Genomic DNA, 20,142 nt, shown 5'->3' with positions numbered 1-20,142 from the left:
AATGGATGCTGAGATGGTTTTCTTCCAACCATCAGCTCAGTTTATCAGACTGAACCTAGCAGTCTGTTGTACCCCCAGACTGGAACGGAATGGCCGAGCCACCTGCCTGTTGGTGCAGAACATAGCAAAACAAGATGTCAAAATCCCTGCTCGCACTGACATGGGACTGGTAATCGACAATGGTTTCTATGATTTCGAACTGGCCATCCCAGTACTGGGGCAGCTCCCTGGTCCCTTGGCCAGGGAGGGGGGAAACGAGCAGGTGTACTACACCTACCCCCGGCGGATGATCGCAATTACACCAATAGAGGGATTCTGCAACCAGGAGGTGTGCAGAGTGGACCTTAGCGATAAGGATGAGATGGTTTTGTACACAGTACACGCAGGTGTTCCGACGGACCACTCAGCCAAGAGTGCGACCCGGGATACCGCCATGCCGTCAAAAGCGGGGTTCCTAGAGCAGGTACAGGAACAGGTTGGTAAGGCAGATGCCCTGGAAACGGAAAGCCAGCGTCAGCAGCTGCGTCAGATCTTCCAGGATTTCCAGGAAGTGTTTGCACGGGACGCCTATGACTGCAGGGTGACGGATTTGCACACAGTGCGCATTCCCACAGCCCCTGGCGCCCGCCCAACCTATGTCAGGCAGTATCGCATTCCCCTCACGGCATACGAGTCCATAAAGCAGACGTTGGATGCTCTACTAGAGCGTCAGATCATAAGGGAGTGTAACTCCACTTATAACTCCCCACTGTGGCCGGTGCTGAAACCCAATGGTAAGTGGCGTCTGACCATTGACTACCGGCAGCTGAATAAACAGGTTCCTTTGTCACGATGGCCAATGATCTACCTAGATCAGGAGTTAGCCAAGGTGACAACAGCGAAATATTTCACCACAGTGGATGTGGCCAATGGGTTCTGGACCCTTAAGGTAGAACCGACAGACCAGTACAAACTGGCCTTTTCCTTCGGAAACAGGCAGTTCACCTGGAATCGATGCCCCTTTGGGTATTCCAACTCCCCAGCGGAGTTCAACATATTTCTGCACAAAGCCATGAGTGATGCAGCCGCCAGGGGCAACCTGGTCTATGTGGACGATATTCTGATGCGGAGTCAGACCTGGGAAGAACACATGGCCGAGATCAGGCATGTGTTGACCCAGCTCTCCCGTGCAGGGGCCAAACTGTCTCTGGCTAAGGGACAGTGGTGTAGGACCCAAGTGGAGTACGTGGGACTGTTGGTTGGAGCCCAAGGCATACAGCCACAGTCCAGCAGAGTCCAAGCTATCCAGAATATGAAGTCGCCCACTAACCTGTCTGAACTGCGCAGCTTTCTGGGAGTATGTAATTATTCCCGGCAGTTCATTGAGGATTACGCTGAAATAGCAAGGCCCCTCCACAAGCTGTTGCAGAAAGACGTGCCCTTTGAGTGGGGACCTTCCCCAGAACAGGCTGTGATGGAGCTGAAGCGCAAACTCGGTAGTGTGCCGTGCTTGGCCTACCCTGACAAAAATAAGGTCTTCTACCTTGAAGCAGGGTTCTCAGAGCACTGCCTTGGGGCTGCTCTGAGTCAGGAATATGACCAAGAGCGAAGGGTGGTGGCGTATGCCAGTCGAGCCCTGACCCCAGTGGAGCAAAAGTTCTTGGACTGCGAGAAGGCCCTGTTGTCTACGGTCTGGTCGGTAGAACACTTCCGTAGTTATGTTGGGGGACAAAAGATCATCATCGAAACCTGCCACCAACCTGTGACATTCCTGCATAGCCAGAGACTGAAACCAGGCAGGGTGTCAAATAGCAGGATTGTGGCATGGATGATGGCCCTACAAGGCTATGAGATAGAGGTACGTTATGCACAGAGCAAGAAAATGTACCTGAGACAGGGCCTGGCTTTGGGCCAAGTGTGTCACGGCTGTGACACTGACATGGAAGCTCCAGAAATGATTCCCGCTGCTGAGCTACCGAACAATCATCGGTACTACGATGAGAACGTGGGCCAGGGCTTACCCATGGCCTATGTTGACGGTTGCTCTTTTCGCCACGAACAGCAGGTGCTAGCAGGGGTAGGTGTAGTCTGGCAAGACAATACTCCCTGTGGGCCGACCCGCTATAAGCTAGGACCAAAGACTAGTCAGTATGCGGAAGTAGCTGGGGTGCTGATCACCCTCCAGCAGGCCCTGACAAATGGCCTTAAACAATTTGTCATCTGTAGTGACTCGAACTACGCCCGACATAGCTTCGTGTCCCATCTTCCGTATTGGAAGGGTAACGGCATGAAAAATGCCCGGGGCAAGGAAGTAAAGAACAAAGAGTTGTTCCTGGCCAGTGACAAGCTCACGATCGAGGCTGGAATGATGGTTTACTGGAGGAAGGTGAAGGGACACTCCCAGGTGAAGGGACCCGACAAAGACGGGAATGATGAGGCCGACCGGCTGGCCAAATCTGGCGCCTTAGAGGGTGATCCCTGGCAGTTCCAGCAGGAATGGCTACCCCCAGAAACCGTGGCTGAGGTCAAGGCGGTCACCCGAAGCAGGGCTAGACAGGATGTCGGAGCCGACCCTCAATCTGTAGTGCTTGGGTCACAGGGTTTTAACACCGATCTTGCGGAAATGCAGAAACAGGACCCAGCAATTGGGCAAATGTATCAGCATATCGCTGACCCAGTGCGTCAACCTCTTTCGGAGCAGGTGCTGAGCCAGTCTCCGGAGCTGAAGGAGCTGGCAGAGGTGAAAGACAACCTAAAAATTATAAAGGGGTTGTTGGTTTGTGTACCAGTTGCACAAGGTGTCCCAAAGTGGGTAGTTCCCCGCTGTCATCGGGGGGTCATGATCCAACACGCTCATGACGAACCCTGTGGGGGTCACCGGGGAATCAAGGCCACGTACGACACTATCCAGCAGGTGGCATTCTGGCCTCACATGGGCCAAGACATCGCCGCGTATGTAAAGGGGTGTCTGACGTGTAGCCAGTTCCAACCATCACGGCCCTTGCACCGTGCACCACTCCAGAAAAAGGGCATGACATTCCCCTGGTCCAATCTACAAATGGATTGGGTGGGGCCGCTGGTGAGGTCATCCAGAGGGAACAAATATTTCCTCACTGTTACGTGTGCATTCACAAAATGGATTGAGTGCCTCCCAGCACCCAACGACACGGCAGAGACAACTGCAGTGCTGTTGGTGAACCATGTGTTCAGCCGATGGGGACTCCCCCTGACCGTGGACTCGGATCGGGGAACCCATTTCACAGCTACAGTAATGGCAACCCTGTGGAATATGCTTGGGGTCAAGGCCCAGTTGCATATCTCCTACCACCCTCAATCCTCGGGCCAGGCAGAAAGGGCAAACCGAACGGTGGTTAGTATGCTCAAAAAGTTTGTCTCCACCAACAGTAGGGACTGGGACATTAAGCTGCCCCTGGTTCTGATGGCCATCCGAGCCACGCCCCATTGCTCTACGGGGGTCCCACCTTTTGAGATGATGACAGGTCGGCAGATGACTCTTCCCCTACACTGTCTCTATGGGGTGGAGGACCTGAGCACGACGGGGGCTGCTACGGCCCATCAGTATGTGTCAGACCTGCGAGCACATCTGCAGGCAACCTTTGTTTTTGCCCAGAACAATCTGGGAAGGAGTGCAGAGGGTAGGAAAGCATACTATGACCGAAAGGCAGTTAACCAGGAACTCCAAGTAGGAGACAAGGTCCTGTACTTCCAATTTGCCAAACCCACAGGGGTGGCCCGGAAGTTCTTACCCAGTTGGACAGGACCCCACGAGATTGTCGATAAGGTATCACCGGTAGCTTATCGAATTCGGATTGAAAAGGGAAGGCAATCTCTGGTCTACAAGTGGGTGCATCGCAACCACCTCCTGTTGTATCGCCTATCTCAAATGGCGCCGGAGGACACAGAATAGGGTTAAAAGTCTAAACCCGATCAAAGTGGGGGGTGCCCCTTTGTAGTTGCAGGTAGTTAGGTACGGTAGTGTAGGTCCTGCTAGGAAAATATATTCAAAAATATAGTGGAACTGTACCATGTGCCTCATCTGTGTTCCAGAATGGGAATCCTAAAACTGCCACGGCTGGTCCTGACAGTACTGTGGATCGCCTCGACACAGCCCCTTGAAGTTGTGGAACCCGGTCCTCCTACCTGCATAGTCCTGCAGGACGCTCCCGGATTGTTGTTAACAAATTGCAGAACATATACTCAGCGAGTGTATGTACGGCTGGACCCACATGATGTGTTTCGGAAGCACATCAACATGAACAGTAGGGTGTCCTATCATGGTAGGCAGTGGGCTGGGGATACTGTATGGCATGCCCAGCTAGACACTATACACATGCTCCGCCAGCTGAGAAAGGCAACAGTCACCCAGGAGGAGATGACAGGCCTCAGCCGCCCCAAAAGGTTCTTGGGGGGTCTGATTGCTGCTGCCTCCGCCGTGGGTTCGCTATTTTCAGCGGGTCTGTTTGCTGCTAAAACTGTCACCCTGACCACCCTGAGAAGGCAGGTGTCTGGGTTACGTAAGGAAATGCCAGAAATTTATGACAAGCTGTATCAACAGCAGCAGCGGCTGGAAAGCCTAGGGAAAACCTTACAGGGCACAATTTTAGCAGTAAACCTTCATGCAGCACTGTTAAATAACACCCTCCACACCGTGGGCAGGATTGTCGACGTGTTACAGTGGGACTATGCTTATGTGCAACAGGTCAGAATGCTGATGCAGGATCTGCTTAGGGAGCTTAGTGCCACAGTAACTAGCCTAGCCATGGGACAGATTCCAACCTACTTGGTTCCACTGTCCTTAGTAGAAGAAGTACTGAAGACAACCACTTCCGAGATGGTGCAGCCATTGCAAGTACATCTTGCATACAGTCTAGGCAGTGCCATTCCCATACATGTCAACCCCGAAGCCAAGGAAATAGGTTTCCTGTTGAACCTTCCCATCGTGAGTAGCAAGGATATCTATAGACTCAAGTCTATATTGAACGTTGGCTTCTGGAGGGGGGACATGCATGTGAAGTTGACCACCCCACCGCTCGTAGCTTACCAGGAGGATGATCCGAATTTGTACCTTGTTCCAAACCTGGAACTGTGTATATCAACCAAGGATATCCACTGGGTATGCCCAAGTAAGCCATTCCTTAGGGACACAACTCAGAGGTTGTGTGGTATCAGAAAGGGGGCTGCCACTGAAAAGTGTAAAGCCACCGTGAGGAGCAAACGTGAGGTTAACGAACCCCAGGTTGAGCAGGTGGGAAAGAAATGGCTGGTCAGCACACCACAGTTAACGGTTACAATAACCTATGACAGACATGATACAGCTACCGAAGTGCAGCTACCCAACCAAACAGTTTTTCTGCAAGTTCCTGAAGGAGCTATAGTGCATCTCAACGATTTAGCACTGTATCACCTGGAGTCAGAACTGTATGAAACGGAACTCGAGATTGTGGACGCTTTCAGAGGACACAGCGTTGACTTGGATGAGAGAATCCAAGAGACAGTAATTCTTGAGGGTGTACAGGTAGTCGAATTTGTTCTCAATGACACAAACTTAAAAACTACACTGGTAGGTCCCAAGCACAGTCGTTGTGGATCCTCTGGGGCGCTAGGAACAGTAAACGTGGTCATCTTGACACTGCTGCTGGGTAGCTGGATCATGGCTGGGGTAATGTGTTGGATGCTGTTCTCTTCTATCAAAGCCTTGCGGGGTAGTTTGAATGAGACAAAGGGAGCAATGGTTTATCACCGAAATCAGGTAACCACGCCCAAACGTCTGCCTGCTGCAGAGCTATCCGATACTGATAGTGAACTGCCGGAAGTTTAAGGTCTAGGGCTAATGATGACGCCCGATGCCTCATTTCTATGTACCTTATAACTGAGAGCAGGTATACGCAATGTTCTTTCCAACACTATTTCCTGTACAAATTCTCAAGAGGTAATGTGAATATTGGGTGGTAGAATCCACCGGGCTACAACAGACATCACTTAACTCTGTTTTTGTTTTGAAGGCAACAACGCCTCAGGACCTCGTGACCTTCAAAAAGGGGGGATATGTAGCGGCAATGCTTGTTAATAAGACAGAATTAAGCGTTGGTATGCTCCTAAAAGAGGCCCCATCTCACCCTCCATCTCTGTGGTGCAGCCACAGAGAAAGAATTCATGCAAGCTGATTTAAGAGTGTTTTCTTGTGATAAGAACCAAGCTCCCAGACGGGGATGCAATTAGCTGAGCCTGGCTATCATGATCAATGGTCATCCATTGGCGCCTATCAGTCTAGGGAGTGCCGAATGGACATCTGGACTGCATTCCTAAGTGTCAAGAGTAAGTGACTTATATCTCACCTTGACCAACCAATCAGGGACTGGCAGGGCGTGGTAATACCACGTGGGTCTCCAATGCCCGCCAAACTCTCAACCAATCAGCACACATCTGGGTCTTGATCAAAAAGGGAGCGCAAGCTCAGTTCTGGGCTCTCCTTGGCCATTTTCGCGCATCCTCAGAGACAATCACGTGACAACTGCTGTTGTCTGCAAAAGGACTTGGACTTTGTTCTAAGCGCGAGGCCGAGGATCCCGTACGTACTCAGAATTCTACCAACGTGAATGCTCCGCTTGATCAACGGCAGCCTACAGTTGGACCCTCGTCGACAACCTGAATAGCTTATTCAGAAGCAGCGCTGGACCGGGAACGAACCAGTTTCTTCCCAGGCAAAAGAGTGACTTGTGAGGACTCGTGTTCACACTCTGTGCATAGAGACTTTCTACTAGCCAGCCGGACTGCTGGTAGATCCCCTCGGAGCAACGACTGCCCTGCGCGCCGCAGTTAGATTCCTCCGCCCGTCCTACTCCGAGCTGCACCTCGACTGGTTGGCCGGTAGCCAGAGGACGCCGACACAACGCCCATTGGACAACCGCTGGAACAGAGGCTGCAACAGAGCCTGTCAGCTGATTTGGTGTTCGTGCCGGGAAATTCCAAATCCAAACACAGTGGATAAGTAAACCCCATGTTCTACATTGCGTCTCGAGAATTCAATTGTACCTCCACACAAGTTGTTATCAATTTAATTCATGAGTAATGTATTTACTTCCGAGTTTAGAGTAACAGTGGGTAATAACACTGATTAGCGATTTGGTAACCGAACGATATATATTGACATATATTCTCTGTTGTGTATCTCTTTGTGTATGCATCTCTTCGAGATTATATACCTTGTATATTGATAACCCTCACCGTAAGGTCTGCCGCTCGTATCCAGGCAGACTAGTATATGTTTGGTGCACAGTTATATTAATAAATGTATCCCGTGTATTGAACCCGTGTGTGTGCGTTGTTAGTTGTTCTGACGATTGATTTTCTAAAAGCCCCAACGAACAACCTCGTGATTACTGCTACAATTAATAATTGTCTCAGTAAACCCATCAAACCACTACACAGCCAATCACCATTCTGAAGCCTACCATAATCTCTGGTATAGGGACAACCCAGAATACTGGTCTTGGTACCGTATTTCACAGAAAAAATACACACCAGTATTCTATTTCTCCCGTGTCCTGTCACCGAGAAGTAGGAAGTGCACCTCTTTCTCTATTTCTCCCTGCTTGCTGGCAGTGGGAGCACAGCCTGTCCTCTCTGGGTAACAAGGTGTTTCACGCATGAAAAGTGGTTATTAACAATCGAAACCTGTTTTATTTATTTTATTTTTATTTAGATTAAGAGTTCCCATCACCCCCATTTCCATTTAAATCGCAAACCCGTGTTTAATTAAATGTCTTTATACACAGCTGTATGAGCTCCACCACTCAGGACAGGAGGCTCTACTGTACACAGAGAGGGGCGGGAGGGGGGAACAAGCTGCCCAGCTGTGTGGTTGAAGCTGATACCCTGGATTCTCTCCAGACACAGCTGTATGAGCTCCACCAGTCAGGACAGGAGGCTCTACTGCACACAGAGAGGGGCAGGAGGGTGGAACAAGCTGCCCAGCCGTGTCGTTGAAGCTGATACCCTGGATTCTCTCCAGACACAGCTGTATGAGCTCCACCAGTCAGGACAGGAGGCTCTACTGTACAGAGGGGCGGGAGGGGGGGACAAGCCGATACATACTCTTAAAGTTTGATTAATAGGGAATATAATATAAAAATATAGTACTAAAAATAAGATACACTCTACAGACATGGACATAAGATGGTAAAACACAAGCCTTCTTCAGGTGTGAGGGTCTTCTGCTCAGAATTAAAAGCTAAAATGCAATGTAGGCTCTGAGTGGGTTCAATTATGATTTGAGCTTGATTAAGGTCGCTGCCTTTCATCTACAACCCTGCTTGAATCCTTCTAAACTAAAAATTAGACTCGAGAAGAGGCGCTGCTGAAATTTCTCTTTTTTTTAATTTCTCTTTTTTTCTTGGAAAAACATCTTACCCACTGTAATCCGGGCACAGAAGGATTAAACGAAGCCAGACAGGCAGGGGGAAGAGTGGGTTCTAAATAAAGAGGTATCCAGGTAACAGTGAAGGTAACAGCCGCAGTCAAGGCAACCACCCACCTGCTGCAACCAGTCCAACCCCAGGATACAGTCCTCACGGACTGGGGCAAGGTAGAAGGGGTGTTTCACCCTCGCAGCTCCAAAGTGCACGGTGAGCGCCCTGGGGGCCCAGCTGCCTCAGTGCCCGGCAGGACACCAGGCCGCAGCAGGGTGATGGTCGAACCAGTGTCGACGAGGGCCTGGCAGGGTCTGCCCTCGGTGAGGCAGGGAAGGAATAAGCCAACTCTTCCCACAGCAGGCGGGGTGAACCGCTCCTTCTTGCTTAGAATAGCAATATTATGGACAATCAATTTACAATAAATATAGAAAAGCACATATTAAATTTGGGAAATTTGGTTTCACAAGTCCTCATATCAACGATGCCTATACTGTTTTCCTCTACAGTATGCTAATCTATTGTCTGTGCTCCCCCCATCTCTCAATTCAGTTCAATTCAAGGTGCTTTATTAGCATGACAGATGGGTACAATCAGTGTTGGGTATTTACTTTGTAATCTGTAGTCCTTTTAATTGTTTTTACATCTACTGTATTGCTTTGAGATGCCACTTTTAAAGGTGATAACATATTGAATAACATATTCATGATTTTCCCTGGTTCAGAAAAAAAAGATCTAAAGTATACTAGTTTGTCACTCTTCTCATTCCCTCTTTGCTAAATGGCTTTTCATACGAATCTGATCAATCTAGCTGCCTGTTTTCTGTGCTTCCTCTATCATTTAAAATAAACTATTATTCCACAATGCAGGGTATTACATGGCCAGTATCACAGGCCAGTTCACAGGTTTGCATGCATAATTTAATTTTGAAAGCCACTGAGACATCAGGTACTACTGTTGTATTTATGAAAAAGAAACAAAACAAAAAGCATACTAACAACTGTGCCATCCTACTCCTTAGTTAATACATTTTATTATTTATATACAGTTAACATTGTTAGCAAAATATTTTGAATTATATTTTACCCTATTTTTTCTTTGGTTTTGTATTTAACTCATTATATGATAGTCAGATTTAATGTATATTTGAACAATGAAAATATATTTTTACAAGATGTGGGGGAAAGTGCAACAACTTATTACAGTGCTAAATTCAATATTATTGATTACTAATAGTTTATGCTAACACCTAACTTTCTTAATTAGATGTATTTAAAACAGTGAACTAAGTGTAACATAACATTCAGAAATATAATCGAGAATAGTTTTGTGGTGTTTGTATAGATGAAACTTTTCTAAAATGTATAACATAACAAAATTAAAGACTATCAAAATCTGTAATCTTTCCACTTGTATGTCATCAGAAAATACAACAAGTTTCTGCTTTGTCTAAGGATGGTATCAAAAAGTAATCTAAGTGGTGAGAAAGCTGTGCTTAATGATAATTAAGGGACTTAAAAGTAAAAAGAGATGCTTCATATTGCTTGACTAATTAAAAAACTAAGTTATAAATGCAGACGCTCTCTCGGTGCCGCGCCAGGTCTAAATATCTAAATATCTAAACATACTGTTTACATACAGAGGCCGAAGAGCGCCCAGCTGGGGTGCGTGGTGAGGGGTAGGACAGGAGTGAAAGTGGTCAGGGCGGGGTTTAGGAAGGCCGTTGACCAGTGCAGCTGTCCCACAGTGAAGAGGGCGTACAGTCTGAGGAGGTATCCGTTTTCCTTGTAAATAGTTCCCTGGTTCCGCACCCCTTGGTGTGCTCTCTCTCTCTTTTCTCTCTCGGGCGCGCGGGCGGTGTGTTGGCTTGCGCTTTTGGCGGGCTGGGGCGCGAGAGAGCTGGGCTGGCAGGTGGTGATGGAGAAGAAAAATAAAGGCTTTAGCTTGCTTTAACTCCGCAAGTCTGAGTTCTTGCGTCCGTCCTATCCGAGCCACAAAGTATTACATTATGTATCTTTATAGCAGGTGGTGTACAGCTTTTTAGTATACAGATGCAGCCATTCAAAATGAGTGGGGTATTTCGCGGTATACCCCGGTGGGATGTAAGTAGTAATTTGCAAATGTAGTTTATTCTTATATGTGTGAAAACAGGAAATACAGAGGAAGTTTCAGAAATTAAACAGAGGTCTGGAACACCCTGTCTCAAAAATAGATGTTTAATAAATTGAAGGTTGTGAAAACAGTGACAAATCACCCCAAACAAAATACAATTTTCACTTAACTTTGAACATGTTGTGATATTTAAAAATACCAAGCATTTCAATATAGTGTCCATAATATTTACTATTTTAGTTTTTCAAAGAACTGTTCATTTGTTAAAAGAAAACTCATGTCGCAAGCTGGGGTTTAACCCCCGGCCTCCAGCATGTGGTCACACGCCAAAGCCATTACACCAACGTGCCGCTTGACAACTTAAGCTATAGCTGAAAAGGGCAGGTAAAATGTTTTCAAGTAATCACAGGTGAATGAGTCAATTTGATGCATATGTTTACAAAGAAAGTGGACTATAGTAATACTTTGAGCTATATGAAAATAAATAAATCCGTAAATATCAGTATTATCATTATTAATGTTTAATTAATATTAATTAATTAATGAATTTAATTTACTTTTTATAAAGTATATACAATTAATATAGTCAAAAGGAGAACGTAAAAACTTTTCCAAAATAACCACAGTAACTGAATGAAAGACTTAATGATGCTAAAATGTTTATGACGAAAGTGGAATACTGTTCTGTATTTTTAATTTAAACTACCACTACCAGCCAGATGTTCAGAGACGTAATGTTCCTCTTATTTTTCTGCCCAGCTACCAAAATTTCCCTTTAGTTATAAAATTCCAAATTAATCAATATTAAGCGGATTTAAACATGTATCGTAAAAAGATTAAATGAAGCAATCGTTTCACTAACAACCAATGCACCATGAGTACCACCTATCGGTCATTTTGGCCAGCCAATCACATACTGAGGCATTCCGCACTGTTTGCAGATAATTTAGCAGAGAATGGGGTTTTGCTGTGGATTTTGAATGGCCGCATCTGTATATACAAGTGAGACTTTGGATTGGATAGGGGTGATTTAGACTTCTATCCAGTCCAAAGTCTTACTTGCAGGTTTGGTAACTTAGTACAATTGATTGTAATAGGGTGGAAAAAACAGTCAAATTAAGTTACAAATTAGTTGGGGCAAATCAAATCAGCTTAAATATCCTCTTTAAACAGAGGGTGGCAAAGAAAGCAATGTGTATTATGGATTGTGTCTCTCACCACCTCCACTGTGAGTTCACACTTCTCCCTTTAGAGAGATGCCACTGTGTCCCCATGTGCAATACTAACAGACACAAGAAATCTTTCATCCCCAGTGTAATTTCAAACAATGTATTGTAACTATCTTCTCCCTTATGTTATTGTAACACATCACTGACTTCTTTGTTGTAAAATTTTGTCTGTCATTGTGTTGTTATGTTGGGAGTTTGCTGTACAACTAATTTCCCCAATGGGACAATAAAACTTGACTTGACTTGAAAAACTGAAATTGAATTCAATTTTTATTTTAACATGTTGGTATCAACTTAATTAATTTATGTAGCAGTATTTACATATGAGCACCTGAATGTTGATTATGTTAATTAATAATTAGGACATTAGTGTAACCAAGGGTATACTAAACCATTATCCTTATTTTTATCACTTCCTTACACTCACTATAGCTTGATAATTCTCTTGTAACAATCTGCCATCTGTATCTAGGCAGACTCTCATGTATTTTCCCAGAATGTTTTTATATACATATTGTTTTATATATCAATAAATGTATTCCATGTGTTGTGAATCTTTGTGAAAACTCCTTGTTGTTCTGTCAATTGATTCCTAATAGTCAAGGTAATGTCTCGCAATTTAATGTTGCTACTAAACATTGCGCCAGTAAAATCACACAAACACAAACATTAAAAAGAAATAGCCAAAACAAAAACAGGAAAAAACAACAAACACATTTTATTGTCTTTCTTGTAGTAGTCTTGTAGTAGTAGTCAGGTCTTGTAGTACACCTAGGATAGCAATTTATCTTTTAAGGATTCCCTCATTAAGTCTAGGATAAAAATTTAAGACTGATTGAACAAATACAAAAATATTCTGTGTGAATTATTATGAAGACAGAACCTGTAATTGTTTTCTTCACCTTTCAAAAAATGAATGAACATTATATTATTGTTACTATAGCACTGACTGCTGTGAGTGCTAGAGTGGCTAATTATGGTGTTTAGGCCATTAAATGTGTTTTTACATTTCTTGCACACTTCTGGTGTGTAAATATGGCATTTTATAAAAGAATGAAATGTACAGTACATATACAGTACAGGTCATCCACCATTACTGTAACACGACATTGTTATGATTAACCTTTCCATCTTTGTGGGCCTTTTTACATAAAGATATTGCTGATCACAAACATTTCAATGCATTACATCATCCTATTGTGGTCAGAATATGTTGTAAAATGTTTTCTCACTTTAGCTTTATTTATAGTCTCTATGGCAATGAACAGTGCATCCACCCTACCCCCTCTAAAGCAACAGAAGAAACCACGAGTAGTTTCCTGAACACAGGAAATGGAAATACAGAATGAAATAGAGGAGTGGTGATGATGAACCGCAGTCAGTAATAATGTGTTTATCTCATTGTCAGGGTGCAGACTACCTGACATGAAATATCAGTTGCAGAAGGAGATTGTATGCATTTAATGTAAAACTAAGCACAAAAAGTAACACGGCAATACATCAGTATCTGGTGACTGCACTGTAAAGTTGTAAAAGACAAATGTTCATAAAACAGGATCTGAAGGATTTTAGAAAAAATTGGAAAGTTCATATTTGAAAATCACTTTTTAACAAAAGACACCATATTACAGTTAACTGTACAGTGCAGCACAACATTGACTGTAAGTTTAAATGGCAAAAGATTTATAAAGCACAAAAAAATGTTCCTTTTCACCACAATACAAAGTTTCTTTCATTTGGAAAGGAAGCATATAGTTTCTTTATCTCACTGCCTCTAACATGGTATTAAAGTAGAACTGGGTTTTAATTTAGGAAATTAAATTATTAGACAAATTACTAAAGTATTGTCTTCATGTGTTTTGTGTATTCAGTTCTTCAAGCTGCTTATACGTGCTTGATGCCTGATAAAGTTCTTAGCAGTTTGTCATTTTTAGCTTGTAAGCTCATTCCCAGCCACTCACCAGTCACACATGACATATTACATATCAAAGTGACATATAACATATCAAAATACGTTTTACAGTGAAATTATGCTAACCCAGTGGCCCAAAATTACAAAATGCTATTCAGAAACAATGTCATATTGACTCTGTTCTCCCCATACAGTGTTGGGCAGAATACAGCATTGGAGTAAATATTGCTGCTGATTTCTTGTCAGTGTTTTCACATTATCTACAGAATGTAATATAAACCTAGTTTTCTTCTGTCCTGAAATACTTCATTAATGTGTACCCACATTCATATCTAGAATAACAACCCTGATTACTGTAATGGCCACCCTGTACTTTATATAATCCCACTACTCTATATAAATAGTTTAAACTAAAAACTGCTGCTCCCACTAATCAGTGGGAGAGAGTTCCTGAAACAATTACATAACATTTATATTTGTCCATTTTCTGCTTACTTTCTACTACATGACTCACAAACTGCAGTATATACCTTCTTCATGCATTTATTGTTTAAATGATTTACAGACCAGAATCAGGATTGATTCTATTTTCAAAAAGAGACAACTATGTCTATTTTTCTTAAGGAAGCTTTAACATTTTAAGGTTGATAAATCATCATTGATCATTCCTTTTATCAGTTTTGTATTGAATCTGCTTTACATTTACCCTTATTTGCTGGAATCTGAGGAATAAGAACAAACTGGGTAGTATTGGCATGCTATGTCAGAAAGTCAGTGGTGGTGATCTTTTGGCCCTATCCCATGTCTGTCAATTATGTGTTTTGCATAAAACATAATCCATTAGAAAGGAACCTTCACATCCTATGTTCAATGGATTCCAATTATTCCCTTCAGTACACAGATACAGATTCCCAGTATAAAAACAAGCAGGTTTAACTTCTCATCTACACAGTAACTTTGCCTATGACCCTGCTTAACTGATTCCTTTGCGCATGTATATTGTATGTATTGTTTATGTGTTTTCTTTATATTTTCTGCTGCTGTAAAATAAATTGCCCCTTGGAGATAATAAAGTCTCTCTAAGGAAGTTACAAAAAAACAAGAGAAGCTAAAACCATGTTTTGGATCTCAGCCAAAGTTAGGAAGTGATATAAAACTACTGTATATTCACCCTGGGTTTCCTGGCATATAAAATATTTATACCACTAATATTAGGCAGATACTTCCACAGATTTTTTCTCCATCTCCTACTGTAAGGTTCAGACTCACTGTCCTCAAACATGGGGCGCAGAAAGATTATTTTCTTCTGTAACAGATGTATGAAAATAAAAATGTTTCTCTTTTTTAATGTGTTTATAAAAAAAAAATTCTCTTTTCCTATTAAGAAAACAATAACATTTAAGGAATTAACTTGATAAGTGTTGCCTCACCATAATATACCTGAGTGACTCCCAACTATTTCAAAATTTCAAGCTCAGCTCATCAGTTGCTTGAGCTAAGGCGATGAGGCAATTTATCCTGTTGAACACTAAGACTGATTTAAATAAAAACAAGCAAAGAAAGAAATCAATATTTCCAGCTTATGAAGAGGACAACATCATTGTACCATCCATACTGTATGTTGAAACCTGGACTAAGTCACCTCACAGTACGTGGACTTGCCAGCAGTGGTGTCAGGTCCTGTTTAGTGATGAGTTGATGGTTTGTGTAGACCCTAATGAATTATAACACAGGTATGCAGAGTGATATGCTACATGCCAGTGTGATGGTCTTGTCAGGAGTATCTAATAGCTACAGAACTAGTTCTTCTAAAAAAGTTGTAGTTATTGATGGAAACCTGACTCCATGGCACTGCATTGATCCTTGGTCCTTGGGCCTAACTTGCTGGCCTTCTTGTGGACTCTGGAATATCTGTTATCTTAAAACGAAATGGTAAAATGTTAGCAGATTACCACAAAAATGTATTTCTGCATTAAGAAGGAAACCATTGAGTAAAAAGGTCAGAACAAAGGAAAATGTCTAAGACTTGCACAGCAGTGTGTGTTAAAACTGCAATTGCCAGTCAAAAATGTCTACGGCTAAACACAGATATATGTAACATAGTTCAATATAGTTCAAGTAGGTAGCTGTGTCAGCATGCATAGGCTGCAAATTAACAAGTAAAGGTTAATTCCATGCTGAAAAGAGAAGAAAATAAATAAAACGGTTCAGATGTGGATCCTTCTTCAGATAGCAACACCCCAGAAGAAGGCTAATTTTCATGTTTATTTCAGTTTTGTGCTATCATTTAGATTATATTAACAACAGAACCACATGCAATATGGTTCAAACAACATGCAACATGCAATATAACAATATCACAAAATGAATGGGAAACCTGTTTCCCTATTCACAAAAAGCATTCACTAACCAGGGGAGAGTGTTTTTAACAAAGGGAGTCTATACAGAGTAAATCGGAGTTTCCTAAAAACAACAGAACAGGAAGCCCTCTTAACATATTTAACTCAAATTTGGTCTTTCTGGATGATCTTGACAAGGAACCTTTGCCTTCCGTCCTTCTGTCCCACATGTTTTGCTGTCTCCTTTCAGTGTCTTTTTCTGTCCCCTCTCTTTCTCTACTGCTTGTTTTATGCTGTGCTGGACTGTGGATTAACAATCATTTACCTGGAACTTAATTAACTAAGGTAAAACAAGGTAAACATTTTAATCACTGAATCTCACACCAAAACATCTCAACAAACATTGCTTTGAACCTTACTTTAAAACAGAAATGTGAACAATAGTTAATGTATGTGTTACCCACTAGATCCTTAAAGACACAACAGTAAAAAGGATACAATAGTCACTACATTTGTATGTAACATTTATCATGTTGTGTTCATTAAATAGAAGATGTGTGCATTGACTGATGAAATGATTAGTAGTGTTACTTGTTCTTAGATACAACAATACAATGAATAAACATATGCATTTGAATGAAACCTGCTTGATTGCACAATATTTTGGAAAACCACAGAGAATATTACTTGTATGTAAAATGAATGTTTGTCTGAGATGTTTAAAGTTATTAATTATTTTTTATTGTTAAAAGGTGAAAAGTAAAGCAATACCATTGATAATTTCTTTAAAAAACAACTTTGAATTGAATTAACAACACAATTGTCTTAATGTTTCTGCCTTTTAGCATTTTTGAAGACAACTATAGCCCTTTCAATAAGATCAGATCATTTAATTGGCCATATACAGTACAATTTCTTGTAGTAGGAATTTGTCTTTTTGCATACCCCAACTTTCTCTCCATGAGACACACAGACAGGGAGAGAAGCACAGGGTCAGCCATTTAAACAGTGCCCCTGGAGCAGTTGGGGTTAAGGGTCTTGCTCAGGGGGCCAACAGAGTAGGATCCCTCTGTTGGCCACAGGATAAAAACCGGTAACCTTCCAGCCACAGGAACAGATCCTAAGCCCCAATATATCTTTACAATTTAAAGAACACAGCTCTATTGCTGTTTTTAAAACATAACATTAGGTAGATCCATACATTCAGAGCAGAAATAGCTGCTGTCCTCACATTCAACCTTTTGACTATGTAGGAGCAGAAAAATGCTGAGATAAAGGAGTCATTTAAGTATTCGATGTGATGCACAGTGTACATAATTTCTGTATTATTTCTTCACAGCCTTGTACCATAGCAGAATCAGTACTTAAATTCAACTGAGCCACATGACTTTAAACAGCCATCAGTCAGAAATTCCAATTAAGTTAAAAATCACCCAGAGAACAGTGTGAAGAATCACTTCCTGCTATGTATAATGTATAGAATAAACTTTAACACCTCTACACATTTTGGTAAGGCAGTCATATGGATGAGGTTATGGGGAAAAAAGTATATCTATATATTTGTCTATTTTTGAGTATATACAAAGTGTACATGTCTCCCCGTGTTAGTTATTTGAACACTATTTTTCTATAGGAAAATTAAGCATTGATGCTACATGTATTCTGAGTAAAAAATATATATGCTTAAGGAACAAATGCAATTGAACAGGTCTCTAATGAATTGTAAAATGAAATTACAAATTAATTTCACTAGACATTGATAAGTCCAAACAAGCCTTTATTTAATTTTAGTGACTTTTTATGGTGAATTACTGTTTAATTCTCCTACAGTATTTCAGAAGTAATGTGAACATGTTTTTATATTAGTTGTCATCTTGTGAATTAAGCTAATCATTAAAAGTTTAGTGAAAGTAATAAGGCATTATAACTACATTTTAATACAACAGATTTAATCAATTTAGTTAAAAGTATTTCAATTTATTATTACAGGCTGATAAAAATGTCATTGCAACTGGGTACATGAAAAGTGGTGCAGCTGTACTCTTATATTCTTCTTTCTCAAACAAATTGCAAAAACAATGTTTTCTTTCATTGACTTTTTAAAAACATCATAACTATCACATTTTGTTTTTTAAGTTATTCCTTTTTGCAGTCTTTTGTGAAATGCATTTTTGTTGTTGATTGTTGAATGTGCATTTGTCAAGCAATATGTCCACAGAGACGAGGCATAAAATATGGAAAGAGCATTATTTGATTTAAGTTAATGAGGGATCAGTGAAAAGACAGCCTTAATGCATATAGAGCTGCTATACCTTACACATCTTGCGAAAATCTATAAAACAACTAATTGTATTATAAAATTTTGTCACTAATTGTCCCTTCTTTTGTTTTATTCTCTTTGAAGCTTTTTTCTCCACATACAAAATGCAGTTTCAAAACCACCATGTTATTTAAATAGATAGATACTTTATTGATCCCGTGAGGGAAATTGCAGTTCAACAGCAGCTTTACACAGACAACACAACCACAAATGATACAATACTAATAAAAGTACAATACATACAATACAATCAGTACAGTTGTAACGAACAGTTCTTTCCGGACCCTATGCGGACGACACAATCCAACGAAGTGGGGGAACACTGGGGAAACGTCATGCAGGAAAACGGGGCTGAAGACAGGGGGGCGTGTCCAAGGTGCGCTGGTGCACGGGGGAGGTGTGGCCGAGGCGAACAATCCAAGAATAATCCATAGAGAATCCAAAACACGAAGGTAAGTCCAAAACCAGGAGATCCATCAGAACTCGGAATTAAAAACCACGAAGGCCGGGTCGGAACCGGCGGACGGGGACAAGGAACAGGGGTTAAAACCTTAACGGGACCAGGCGCTTCCTGGTCCCGGACTCGCACGATATGGAAATCAGATGCAGAGCCCGGAAGAGCGTCAGCGCCTGGCTTTTAAGGTGGGCAGGGAATAGGGCGCAGGTGCATGGAATAAAGTCTAGAGTGATAGGGCTGGAGCACCCTTAAGGAGGGGGAACTAATATCGTGACAGTACGCCCCTCCTTTTCAGGGCGGCTCCGAAGCCCTAAGAAAAAAAAAAGGGAGAGAGAAAAAAAAAACCGATGGAATCCAGGCTGCCAGGGTGCCGTCCGCGGGGTCCAGGTGTAGGCTCTGCATTCTGTAACGAACAGTTCTTTCCGGACCCTATGCGGACGACACAATCCAACGAAGTGGGGGAACACTGGGGAAACGTCATGCAGGAAAACGGGGCTGAAGACAGGGGGGCGTGTCCAAGGTGCGCTGGTGCACGGGGGAGGTGTGGCCGAGGCGAACAATCCAAGAATAATCCATAGAGAATCCAAAACACGAAGGTAAGTCCAAAACCAGGAGATCCATCAGAACTCGGAATTAAAAACCACGAAGGCCGGGTCGGAACCGGCGGACGGGGACAAGGAACAGGGGTTAAAACCTTAACGGGACCAGGCGCTTCCTGGTCCCGGACTCGCACGATATGGAAATCAGATGCAGAGCCCGGAAGAGCGTCAGCGCCTGGCTTTTAAGGTGGGCAGGGAATAGGGCGCAGGTGCATGGAATAAAGTCTAGAGTGATAGGGCTGGAGCACCCTTAAGGAGGGGGAACTAATATCGTGACAACAGTGAGGGGTGCACTAAAAGAGTTACTCACAGTCTGGACACACAAAGAACAAACTAGAACAGAACAGTATGCAGAAAAACCGTATCACACATATGAAAATAAATATAGATCTAAATATAGATATAGATATAAATATAAATGTATTGCACGGGTCCCTGGCATATGTTGCACAAAAAACGGTTGTAAACGGGAAAAGAAAAGAAAGAGAACAGATGTAGCAGTAGATGTGTAGATGCGTTCAGTCCAGAAACAGGTCACTGTCAATGTTGCCTCTGCCCAGACGCAAGGTGGATGTGTTGTACAGTCTTATGTCAGAAGGCAAGAAGGACCTCCTGTAGTGCTCCCTGTCGCACCGTGGATGAATCAGTCTATTGCTGAACGTGCTCTTCATTTCTACAAGCCTGTCATAGAGGGGATGGGAGATGTTGTCCATGATGGCCTCTAGTTTGGACACCATTCTCCTCTCAGCCACTACCTCTAAGGGGT

This window comes from Lepisosteus platostomus, chromosome 10 (assembly GCF_059453375.1).
Source record: "Lepisosteus platostomus isolate fLepPlt1 chromosome 10, fLepPlt1.hap1, whole genome shotgun sequence".
Classification (NCBI taxonomy): Eukaryota; Metazoa; Chordata; class Actinopteri; order Semionotiformes; family Lepisosteidae; genus Lepisosteus; species Lepisosteus platostomus.
This window is presented reverse-complemented; position numbering follows the sequence as displayed.